The 13,129-nt window shown below is 42.3% G+C and overlaps 1 protein-coding gene across 12 annotated transcripts in view; it reads right to left on the bottom strand.

The window, feature by feature from the left end:
- The window catches only part of OSBPL6 (oxysterol binding protein like 6), a 228,556-nt gene extending 216,057 nt beyond the window's left edge, over window positions 1-12,499 (bottom strand). For 6 of the 12 annotated variants that reach the window (XM_021075885.1, XM_021075891.1, XM_021075887.1 and 3 more), the window contains exon 1: window positions 12,287-12,390. The gene's annotated coding sequence lies outside the window, so the exon portion shown is untranslated. Of the gene's footprint in view, window positions 1-12,286 lie in introns of all 12 variants that reach the window. The other 6 variants (XM_021075883.1, XM_003483690.4, XM_021075892.1 and 3 more) reach the window with 4 other exon arrangements.

Genomic DNA, 13,129 nt, shown 5'->3' with positions numbered 1-13,129 from the left:
AAGAGACACTGTTATTTACATTTTACATAATAAGTTCTCCAATTAATGAATATTAATATATCTAATTTTAGTTAACATGCTAAAATAATAACACTAACATAGCATTTACTGTGTGCTCTTTCTAGGAAATATATAGGCATTAACTTCCGTATCCTCTCAACAATGCTTTGTGTTAGGTTTTGTTTTTTGTTTTGGCCATGCCCATGGCAAGCAGAAGTTCCCAGGCCACAGACTGAACTATTCAGTATTATTTTTATATTTCTCTTGTTATGAATGAGTTACCTAGGGCAGAGAAGGGTTAAATGATTTATTCAAGGTCATGCAGCTGCACAAAGCAAAGCCAGGATTTGAACCCAGGCAGATTTGGCCCTAGTCTGGGCTTGTAATCCTAAACATTACCTAAACAGTCATTCACCATAAAAATCTAATTTTACACGACCATTTTTAAACTCATTTAAAACTTTTTATAGAAACTTGTTATTCACAAGTAATACATTTTTTCTGCAATATAAACAAATATATCTGTATTAACGACACCAAAATTCTAGCTAAAAGTACACATATACAATGTACTAATGCATATTCCATAATGTCAATGTTGCATTCAATATTACAATATTTTAAGTTACCTACTTAATAGTATTACCAGTCTAATGTGGAATCTTCTTGATTATCCTGGGAAATTTACATCTCCATATAGGTTTTTCTAATTCTGCATGGATTATTTTTAAGTTCAAAAAAATAGCTTAGGAGTTCCTGTCATGGCTCAGTGGTTAACAAACCCGACTGGTAGCTATGAGGTTGTAGGTTCAATCCCTGGCCTTGCTCAGTGGGTTAAGGATCTGGCATTGCTGTGAGCTGTAGTGTAGGTTGCAGATGCGGCTCAGATCCGGCGTTGCTGTGGCTGTGGTGTAGGTCAGCAGCTGTAGTTCCGATTTGATCCCTAGCCTGGAAACCTCCATATGTTGTGGGTTCGGCTCTAAAAAGACAAAAGACAAAAAAAAAAAGCTTAGAATTTTCATAAATATGTAACAGAAATTACACTAACATTACTTAGCATGGGTATCACATAGGACAACCACAATAACGTTCTAATCTTGGTGAAAATAACTATTTAATAGATGATGTCAGGTCTTAAGGAGTATATTTAGCCTTAATTTCTTACCACTAAAAAATAATCTCTACTATTACAAAGTCTGCTTAATTATCAGATGTTGTCATACCTAAATCTTTTAGGTTAAGAGTTCCCGTCATGGCTCAGCGATAAAAAACCCAATTGGATCCATGAGGATAAGCGTTCAATCCCTGGCCTCACTCAGTGGGTTAAGGATCTGGTGTTGCCATGAGCAGTGGTGTATGAAGGTCACAGACGTGGCTCAGATCTGGTGTTGCTGTGGCTGTGGTGTAAGCCGGCAGCTGCAGCTTTGATTCAGCTTCAGCTCCTAGCCTGGGAACCTCCATATGCCACAGGTACAGCCCTAAAAAGCGGGAAAAAAAAAAAAAAAAAAAAAAAGAAGGAGGAGGAGGAGGCAGAGACTGATTATACTTAAAATCCTGAAGTATAACCACAAGCCAAGGAATTCCTGGGGCTGCCAGAACATGGAAAAGGAAAAGAAGGGTCCATCTTGATTCTGGACTTCTAGCCTCCAGCACTGAGAGAATATAATTCTATTGTTCTAAGCCACCCAGTTAACAGTACTTTGCAGAGTTCCCGTCGTGGCGCAGTGGTTAACGAATCCGACTAGGAATGATGAGGTTGTGGGTTCGATCCCTGCCCTTGCTCAGTGGGTTAAGGATCTGGTGTTGCCGTGAGCTGTGGTGTAGGTCACAGACGCGGCTCAGATCCTGCGTTGCTGTGGCTCTGGCGTAGGCTGGCAGCTATAGCTCTGATTCGACCCCTAGCCTGGGAACCTCCATATGCCGAGAAGGCGGCCCTCGAAATAGCAAAAAGACCAAGAAAAAAAAAAAAAACAGTACTTTGCTATGGTAGCCCTAGGAAACTAATACACCCACCACCACCACCACCATCACCACCAACTGCTCTTGTCCCATTAACCACTTTTATTGTCCTCACAGCTACTCCAGGCTCCTCCTATCAAAAGGACACTGGTCCTCCGAAGTGTGTATTGTGATGAAAAGAACAATGGGGTAGCAAGCTATTTTCAAAGAGGGATGTTTTGAAAAAAAAAAAAGAAAGAAAGAAACTGAATGTGTGGCAAGAAGATGCAATTGAGCACAATATGTATTTAACATATGCTGCTGAATCTCTTAAAGAAATGTAAATGTTCATTCATGTTAGATTAAACCTGCTCCACAATTCCATTAGGAACTAGACACACCAGATACACTAGTTAAGGATCAAATGCATCCTGAAATTTCAACAGCCCTGGAAAGTTACAGAAAGAATCTTCTAGATACTGTCTTTCCCACAGAGCCTTCCAGGGCCTCCTGTTCTGTGATACAGAGCTTCTCTGACCTCTCCCCATCCACCTCTATCATTCTTTGCTCTTCAAATCACCCCACTTTGACACCATAAGTTTCTCATGGCATGTCCCTACAAGGCTGCTAATTCCTCCTAATTTCTAAATAAACTTGTTTGGAAAAGAATGTAGCTACTAAAATACCAAAACTTCCAGAGAAAACGAATGCATACTATTTACTTGATTCATTTACTGAATTACATACTTAATCCTAACTTCATGTCTAAAGGTGAAAAGAAAGAGGCTAATGTAGTATTTTCCCCCTATATAACTGGTGAGTGTGGTTCCTGATTTAAACTACCGATTCCAAATGAAGGCCTATGTCTATTAACTTAGCATAAGTATGTATTAATGATGATAATTAAACTATTTTTATTTCTTTTGTTTTTGTCTTTGTTTTTTGTTTGTTTGTTTTGGCCACCCCAAGGCATATGGAGCTCCTGGGCCAGGAATCAGATCCAAGCTGAAGTCCTGAACGAAGCCACAACTGCAGCATCACCAGATCCTTAATCCACTGCGCCAGCCAGGCCAAGGACCGAACCTGTGTCCCAGTGCTCCCCAAATGCTGCTGAGCCCATTGTGCCACAGCAGGAACTCCCATTTTTATTTCTTTTTAGGAAAATTATTTTGTAGCACAATGCCTCTGATCATTATCAAGTTTTTCCTTTTTAACTCATATTGCTTTTAAAATTCATATCAGCACATAATTACTCTCCCAAAGTTATAACACACTAACCATTCAGTTGCTTTCTCAGCTTTCCCCTTCTTACTATTGTATAGCTTAATATCAGCTACCCCTTTGTGGACTCCAGGAGGGCAAAGACATGATGAAACAATCACCCTATGAAAGCTTTTTTTTGAGTAGAATAAATAAATACCATAAATGGTTTCAGAAGTAATTGTAAAAATACCCCACGGAATAGATATTTCAAGGGATGAAGAGGATCATCTTATCTATAAAACAAGGAGCATGGAAGAGATAGTGATTCCCAGAATGAGCATCTTTTTTTTTTTTGTCTTTTTAGGGCCGCACCCGTGGCATATGGAGATTCCCAGGCTAGGAGTCTAATTGGAGCTGTAGCCACCAGCCTACGCCAGAGCCACAGCAATGCCAGATCCGAGCCATGTCTGAGACCTACACCACAGCTCACGGCAACGCCGGATCCTTAACCCACTGAGCAAGGCCAGGAATCAAACCTGCAACCTCATGGTTCCCAGTCGGATTCGCTAACCACTGAGCAACGATGGGAACTCTGGGATTGGGCACTATTAAGAAATACAGATCCCTAGACACCTCAGGGGTAGCAAAGGATCTCAAGACTGTGGCCCATAAAATAACATTTCTCTCTATTTTACCACTGTAAGCTGCATCTGATGGAGTCAGGGGTGGCAATTAATACCACCTCCATTCTTTGCCCTCCCAGCCTCAGGCTTCTGCCACTACCTCCATCAATGTCTGTTTCCTGAACTCTCATCTGCACCCTGGCCCTAATCAACTCCTTTGGATCTCTTTCCCAGTAAGACCAGTTAGCTGGGGCATGGTGGCAAGGGCAGGGCAACTGCAGAAAACCAAGTTGGGCCAACTCAGTACCAAAGGGCAATCATTTCCAGTTTCTCCCCTCTTTAGTCTTTATGGCAGCTACCATGTTCTTATATCAATATAGAATGGGACCCAGAGTTGCAAAGGAATTGGTTACAACTACTCAACATTTCTTTTTTTTTTTTTTTTTTTTTTTTTCCAGCCACACCTATGGCATAGGGACTGAGTCTGAGCTCAACTGTGACCTACACCACAGCTACAGCAACACCGGATCCTTAATTCACTGCACCAGGCAGGGGATTGAACCTGAAATGCCACAGAGATAAGCTGGATCATTAACCCACTGCACCACAGCAGGAACTCTCACTCAACCTTCTTGATCAGTATGAGTGATCCTCAAGAAAAAATTTTTTCTGACTTTTTTTTTTTTTTTTTTTTTTTGCCATTTCTAGGGCCGCTCCCATGGCATATGGAGGTTCCCAGGCTAGAGGTCCAATTGTAGCTACAGCTGCCAGCCAACACCATAGCCACAGCAATGCCAGATCTGAGCTGTATCTGTGACCTACACCACAGCTCAGGGCAACGCTGGATCCTTAACCCAGTGAGAGAGGCCAGGGGGTCGAACATGTAACCTCAGGTTTCCTAGTTGAATTCATTTCCACTGCGCCATGATGGAAACTCCCTGTTCGGATATTTTAATTGGTAATTAAAGGTCTACTAAATTAGTGTGCCAAACAGTGTTCTTCCCATTCCCACCCCAACTATCCAGTTCTCTTTCCCAGAGGCAATCACTGCTACCAGTTTGTGTTACCAGTCTCCACAGTCACAAGCATAAACACATATTTATAAACTCATATTTAACACCAATGGCCATATACTCCGCTGCACCTTGGTTTCTTCCTTTATTACAGCTGAGAGATCATTCCGCATCAGCAAATACAGAATGATTTCATTCTTTTTAACAGCTCCTTATTTAACCAATCTCATCTTGATGGATATTTAGCTCTCTCTAAATCTTTTGTTATTACAGGCAATGCCACAGTGGATGTCTTGGTATGGATTCATTTTGTGATGCAGAAATTCATCTGCAGAAATTTTTCTTAGATATCCTAGGATGACCAGGTAGGTGGATTTTTAATTTAGGCAATATTCCAAATTGCTATCCACAGATGCTGTGCCATTCTGTACCCCTACAAACAATGTATGAGTCTGTCAGCTTCCCCAAAGCCTTGCTGCCCTGAAGGAATTTAAAAATATTAAGGTCTTTGCCAATTTAATAGGGCTAAATAGTTTAAAAATGCATTTCTCTTATGAGCTGAGCATATCATATCTGTAAGTACTGCTAGTAATTCCTTTTCAGTGAACTGTTTGTTCATTTCCTTTGCTCCTTTTTTCTATTAGGTCATTTATCTCACTGATACAGAGGAGTTCTGTGGATATTAACGAGTTACCCTTAGTCTATGATACATTATAAATAGTTTCTCCTTGGTGTGATGATTGTTTATATTCTGCCTGTTACACATACTACCTTTCCTTAAATTAAGTTTATTTATTTTCGTCTTTTCAGGGCCACATGCACGGCATATGGAGATTCCCAGGTAGGGGTCGAATTGCATCTGTAGCCGCTGGCCTATGCCACAACCATAGCAATGCCAGATCCTTAACCCACTGAACGAGGCCAGGGATAAAACCTGCGTCATCATGGATACTGGTCAGATTCATTTCTGCTGAGCCATGACAGGAACTCCTGAAGTTTAATTTACCCATCTTTTACCTTATGCCTCTGTGTTCTTCAAGATGTTTAAAAGCTTTTTTAAAAAAAAGTCCAGGTAGACATCTTCTATAATATCTCATCTCCACAAGCCTTCAGAGTCACACTTTTTATTTTCTCTGCTGGTATTTTTTGAAATGAAACTGGAGGACAAGCTGGGATAGAATATCCATGTACTTCCTTCCCTGACCTGCCTATTCCATTATCCTGAGTTCTTATGGGTTTTGATCTCTCCTTTTCCCTTGCTTTCTTCTTGGAGTTTCACAGAGATCCTACATTTGCTTGGCCTACATCAGAGATCATACTCTTTTTATAGTTCTTGCTTCAAATTGAAATTTATTGAGATCAAAAAGAATTTCATTAATGTCTTTTCATAATCAACATGCCATTCAAATTGTGCTACTTTTTCTATTCTGGGGAAATTATACAACAAAAACTGTTCAGATTGTTGCCTGATGGGGTGTGAATATGCAAAAGCTTGCCTAGCTGCCACAGATAAACAGAAAACAGAAATCTTATCTTAATTTAAAATAAAATCAGACTTTCGCCTTTATCTCCAGAAATGACATGTAACAAAATCTTCTGCATTTTAATGTTCTTCTAGATACTTCATTCTTCAAACTTCAGTAGTTGATCACAGTATGTTACTTGTAGCAACACTGTATTGTGCATTAAAAAAAAATCAGGATAACTTCTTCAAATTTATGATAAAACTTAAGCACTGATTTAGGAGCCGAGAAATAAATCTATTGCTGGAAATTGAGGCCAGGTTTATTTTAGATTTGACTTTTGGAGAAAAAAAAAAAAAAGATTCTAAAAATATACTGCGTTGTTACCCCTTCTACTTCTACACTCTTTTCAGGAGGTGGATAGGTCAGTCTCAAGAGCTACAGTGAGAATTGCCTCAATAAGATGCAAGATAAAAAAGGTAAGAGTTGATGTTCTATTCCTGTCTCAATTCCCTCTATTCTTCTGTTTTTGTCTCATATTAGCTTATGGAAAAAGAATGACAAGGGAAAAGAGAAAAGCAGAAGATAATTTAATTTTTTCTGTCCTTTCCTGTCCATTGAGTTAAAAGACAAAGCTATGGGTCTTGAAATAGCAAACACCAGAAAATTTTAAATAATGATATTTGTGGTGGTTAATTCCCTCATCATACCCTCAAAAACCTTTGTTCTCTAGAAATCTAAGGAAATTTAAAAGTATATGTTTGATTTCACTTCCTGTACCAAGCACTCAAGGAGAATGATAGAAAGGAAGCCTAAAATCCACTGTAGAGGTTGCTATTGGTTCATTTTCTTATTCACCTACCTAAAATTAGGAAAGAGTTTTATTTCCTATTACCATGAACAGATGTAAATTATTTGACATATTATATACTAATGGAGCTGTGCCTCACTGGGCAAGTCTCTGTGCCTCAATTTTTCCACCTGGAAAATGGGAGAAGTTAGAATTGGAAAAAAAAGTTTCTTAAACCTCTTTCAGCTCTAACACCTTATGAATCTAACATAAAGGTCATTTAAGCATCACCACATCAAGCAAATGTAAGTATTTCTAGTGTCTGGGTACTTTCTTCACATATTTTACAAACTGACAGATGGGTTTTCTTGAATAGAAAAACATATAATCTGTCATCACTAAAGGAAAAGAAAGGAGTTCCCACCATGGTGGAGTTGATTAAGAATCTGACTGTAGCAACTCAGGTTGCTTGGGGAAGTATGGGTTTGATCCCTGGCCAGGAGCAATGGGTTAAATGATCCAGTATTGCTGCAGCTGGGGCATAGGTTGCAGCTGTGGGCTCGGATTCCATCCCTGGCAGAACTTCCATATGCTGCAGGTGCAGCCATAAAAATAATAAAGTAGGTAATTTTTGTGTATTAATCATGAATTCTTTGTACTCAGTGAAACATGTTAAATGACTGCCTGCCAATATTTTACTTAAATGTTTTTTACCTATTTAAACTCATTTTTATTTACCTAAGCTTAATTATTTATTTACTTACTTAAACTTATTTAAGAGTTAAGTTATAAACTTAATGCTCTCTCTAACCCAGTGATCCCTTAGATAGTCGTGGATATCAAACTTCTTGGTTTGGGCTCCTTTCTCACTCTGGCTTTTGTCGGCTTCCTATACAGATTTCTTGAGACACTAGCCCCGTCGGATGGAATTCCCTCACATAAGGTAGTTTTTACTTTGAAGTAATCTGCCAGAGCACTGTAAGAGTCCTTGGACGTTTCTGCTTCCCATAATTCACCACCCCATTAACATAATCCGTTTACAGATATTTAACATTTACACTCTGATTTATTTTACTATAAAAAGTACATTTAGGAGTTCCCTTCGTGGCTCAGCGGTTAACAAACCTGACTAGGATCCATGAGGATGTGGGTTTGATCCCTGGCCTTGCTCAGTGGGTTAAGGATCCAGCATTGCCATGAGGTGCGGTGTAGGTCACAGATGTGGCTCAGATCTGGCGTTGCTGTGGCTGTGGTGTAGTACAGCAACTGCAGCTCTGATTTGACCCCTGGCCTGGGAACCTCCATATGCTGCGGGTGTGGCCCTAAAAAGCAAAAGATAAATAAATAAATAAAAAGTACATTTACACATACCCAAAATAAGTAAACACAAACTTACAAGAAAACGGATTCCTATAACCCACCAGGAACTTCATCTTTAGATCGTCATGACTCAATAGACTCAATTCCCTGTAATACCACATTGGGTCTCTCAATAAACATTCATCTTTGTCTATTTTCTATTTTTCCCTTTAAAAATCAATTCAACACTAAATTATGTTCCCAACAAATCTGAATTCACCCATCCAAAGAGCCCTTCCCTGACCTCTGTCTTCCTCCTATTTGGTAACACTCAAGTGTCTGCATGACAAAAGGACTTATCCTGAGTAAGTCCTTTTAAAGCCTTCCACTTTTAAAAAGCCAATAAAATACAACTACGTTTAAACTAACTGTTCTTTGCATGGGCTGCATTTTTTTTTTTTTTCCCCAAAGCGCTCTCAACTCAAGGAGGTCTAAACATAAATCTGGAAAAAGTTTAGGGAACAAAAGAAAAAATAGATACTTCATGCAAATTCTGAAACCAAAGCCAGATCCACCCCACACACATGCATACATATTCAACAGTGATTTGGTTCTGGTAGAGTCTTTTGGGCAGACATGTTCATGACCCAGCACCTAATTCAGCATCTGGCACATACCACGTGTTCAATAAATGCTGGCTGAATGAAGAAGAAAGGCACTCCATGTGCCCACGTCACCTCCACATGAGACACATACACTGGTCACCTCTCTCTGGAAGTGACCTGACAGTGGGCTGGTAATTGAACAAATGGATGCCAACTTCTTCCAAAGCTCATGGAAACTCAGAGCCACACTAGAAGGGCAGACCATCAAGTTCAGTAACTAGCTGGACATCATGTCAGTTAACCGTAAAATTAATTTTAGTTCATTTTCATGATCAAAGCTACTAAGTTCACTCTGGATTTCAAATCATTAAATACATACCATTCAGAAGAGGTAAGGAATGTGTGGCTGAAGCAAGAGATGTGAATAATCATTCCTGAATAATAGAGACTTCAAGAATTTTTTTTTTTTTTAATAATTTTTGACTTTACTGGTAAGTAACCAGCAAGCTTTTATCCTTGGGAGGTCTACCTTATTTTTCCTTTTTTTCCCTTTTCTTCCTTTTTTTCTTATATTAAAGATGTTGCCACATTGTCATTCAACTGCATTTAGAAATACCAGCAAGATGTTCTCCAAAGCTCTATGCCAAAGAAAGGCAATTCAACACACACACAGACACACATACACATACACACACACACGCTTGTTTGTATGTGATGATCGTGTGTGTTTATTTCCCTGGCTTGTATAAATTTGTACAACTTTGGAAAATAATTTGGCAATATCTACAAGTTGAATATCCACACATCCTACACAATCAACAATTCTATACCTTAGTATTTACACAAGAGAAACACTTGCCCATGTGCCTCAAGAAATATGAACAATCAAAGCATCACTCTTTGCAATCTTTTTAAAAATGAAAAAAAAAAAAAAAAAAAGGCCCTTGGTAGGAGAGCAGAGAAACATACTGTGTAATAGACACACAGACTATGGCACAGCAGTGTAAGTCAATGAACCACAGTGACACAGAACATGGATGAATCTAAGTGACATAATGTTGAGTGTGGGGGGAAAAAAGTCTCATACATCAATAGATAATGAGACTCTTTCAAAATTAAAAACAAACTAAAAGAAGTATTATAATTATTACTTAACAGTGCAGTTAAAAAATAAAATCCCTCCAAACAGACCTTATCCTCCCAACAAGACCACAAACTCTTCATTCTTATTTGTATCTCCCACATGCCCACACCAATGCTTTGAACAGATCAGTGTTCAATAAGTAAGTATTTACTGAATGATTACTGAATGTTACTTAACCAAGGCATTTTACTAAAATTTAAAACTTCTCCTTAGGCCAATAGTTTCATGAATAAAGTCACATAAAAACTTTTATCTACTTACATATTAACCTAATCTATTTCTGCAGTGGTGCTACAGATTTCCAACAACAAATATTTAATCTTGAAAGGACTTTACCTTTCTTTTTGGAATAAAATTAACTAACAAAAGGTTAAAGCAATCTAAGGACAAGAAAACTTATGTGAAGCAACCCCATAAAAGTCCAACCGAATCACATTATACTACAACCAAGAGACATGTGATAAACCATCATGATTTGAAACTGAGATATCCCAAAAGGAATCCATCCACTAAATGTATACTGAGTTATCAATATCAACTGAAAATATGAGCAACAACAGGAATTTTAGGCTTTCTAAAAGCAAAGACTCTAATTTAAAAATATTTTGTTTCTACTTTGTGGAAAAAAATATTTGTAGGGGGAAACAGGAAATCCAGAGTAAGAGAATAACAGAAATAATATTCCACCAATCCTGGCCTTCCTTATAATCCAAGGAGGGCTATGCATATTCTCTGTAGGTGATTATACCCCAGTTACACTGCAGCTTCCCTTCGACCTTGGGAACTCTGCTCATTCTGAGTTACTGTGAGGTCTTCTGTTTCATTTATTATTAGTCTTTGTATCTGCAATGCTGTAGCATTGGATAGGAATATCAACATTGTGAGCTAGCAGTACCTAAAACTGTAGAAATGCTTCCAAAAAACAAAGGGAGACGAGAGGGGAAAAATACATCCAAGAAGGAAACAAAGTTAATGATATTAAGATGGAATATTTAAAAATCTTACCTCTGGAGAAAGATTTCCAAAGGTAAGACTGAAAGATTTCCAACGTTTATTCATCAGCTCTGTGATACAGAACTATCCATTAACATGCAATTATTACATTTAAGAAAAGATGGTCAAGAAAAATTGTGTTATTTGGAGAAAAAAAATCACAGTTTGCTAAAACTAGTACAGCGATTTAAAAATGGAAATTCTTATAGAGGAAAAGCCTATAGGACTTTGCAATCAGGAGAGAGAAATAATCTGGCAACCCAGTGGGTTTACTTAGTTTCGTGTCATTTGCTTCATGTCCATTATGTAATGCTTTCCCCAGCTTTAGGTCTCTATGTTTAAGCTACCTTCAGGTATATAACCAGAATGGCCACAATATCAGTATCTGGTCATAACTTTCAAAAACAGCTTAAAAGGTGTCATGCAGATGTTCCTATATACACCAGAAGCTTTTTAACAAAATATGCTGGTGTCATTACTTCTTTCCGGCTTCCTCCCCAGGTTTCCCATCCCCTCCTCCCCCCAGCATCCCCCGCCAAACGATTTGCGGACAGCTCCCGGCTCGATGCAGGGGAAGCACGTCTGGACTGCAATGCAAACCCTGTCCCGGTCTGAACCGGGGAAGGCAGGCTCGGCCCTGGCTGGGGGTGTGGACGAAGGCTGCAGGGAAGGCTGCAGGGGTGGGTGGGCAGGGGTGCCCCGTGAGGGCAGTCTGCAGTGCACGCGCACAATAAAACCCAATGCACAACTTCCCCAGCCGTTCCTCTCAGCTCCCCAGCTTCCCCGAAAGGTGCGGCGTAGGCGTTAGCTGGAGCGGGCGCGCGGGTTCGGTTCTCCGCCGACAATTACATCAGTCCCTCTCCCTGCCCTCGCTTGTATCCCAGCAGCCTGGGGGAGCCGGGGCGCGGGGCGGCGCTGGGGGATGCTAGCGGCCGGAATTCCCCACGACGAGGGGGAGGGGAGGGCAGCGAGGGGGACCGTGACCCAGACGCCCCCTCCCACCTCGGTCGCGGGGCGGGACTGGCACCGCGGCCCCCGGCTCTCCCGCCAGGCTAACCCCCGGAGGGCTTTGATGCCTCAGGGGCCCAGAGCCGGGCTGCCTGGCCGCGCGTCCCTTAGGGTCCTCGGCCCTCCGGCCGCGCACAATGCCCCCGGGCCGTGCCGCGGGCACCGTCTTGCGGCTTCAGGGGTCCCCTCCGCAGCTAGGACACCTACCTGGAAGGTTGGTAGCGGCGCGGCCGATCGTGCAGCGGCAGCGGCGGGAAGCGGGAGACGGCCCAGGCGGACTGGCCGGCGCGCTAGCTGGCTGGGGAGCAGAGGCGCGGGCGCCGCCTGCGTGGAGCCGCGGTCTCCGGCTCCGACAGCGGCGGTGGCGGCGGTGCGGCGCCTCCAGTGGTCCGCGGCGCCGCAGCCCCTCCTCTCCCACGGGCGGGGCGCGCTGGCGGGGCGGTGCTCCGGGCTCCCCGCCCCCGGCTCCCGCTGGCTGGCCCCGCTGAGTGGAACCTCGGGCCGCCTGCGCTGCCGCTGCGCGCCGGACCTGCGGGGCACCCTCGCCGCGCTGCCCAGAGAGCGGGAGCTGGGCGGGCTGAGTCTCCGACGCGCAGGGTCTCACTGCTTGCGCTCACCTCCTACCCGGTCCGGGTGGGAATCCCTGGTGTCCAGAGATCACAGCGGCGGAGCCACAGCCCGGGCGTCCCCGGGCCTGAGCGCCGTAGGAGCGACCCCGCCCTCCCTGGGTCCTGCCCTTGGAGGTGGGCCAGCCCTGGTTCGTAGAGCTTGGCCCCAGATGGTCCCAGCGCTCAAGGCCTCAAGCACAGCCGCTCCGAGCACCGTGGGAGAGCGGATTCAGAAGGGAACAGCAGCCTGGCGACCTCCATGGAGGTGCCGCCCAGCCCCTTTCTCAAGCCATCATTCAGGCTGGTCCGTAAAGAAATAGGACGGTGTGTGCCTGCTCCCCACCGCCCCCGCCCCCGGCACTCCGGAGCAAAAACTTCCCGGGCCCAGAGAAATACCTCACTACACCTCACCTCCCACCTCAAACAATTACAGCCTTAAACC

This window comes from Sus scrofa, chromosome 15 (assembly GCF_000003025.6).
Source record: "Sus scrofa isolate TJ Tabasco breed Duroc chromosome 15, Sscrofa11.1, whole genome shotgun sequence".
Lineage (NCBI taxonomy): Eukaryota > Metazoa > Chordata > Mammalia > Artiodactyla > Suidae > Sus > Sus scrofa.
The sequence above is the reverse complement of the archived record's forward strand: the minus strand, read 5'-3'. Positions and strand labels throughout refer to the sequence as shown.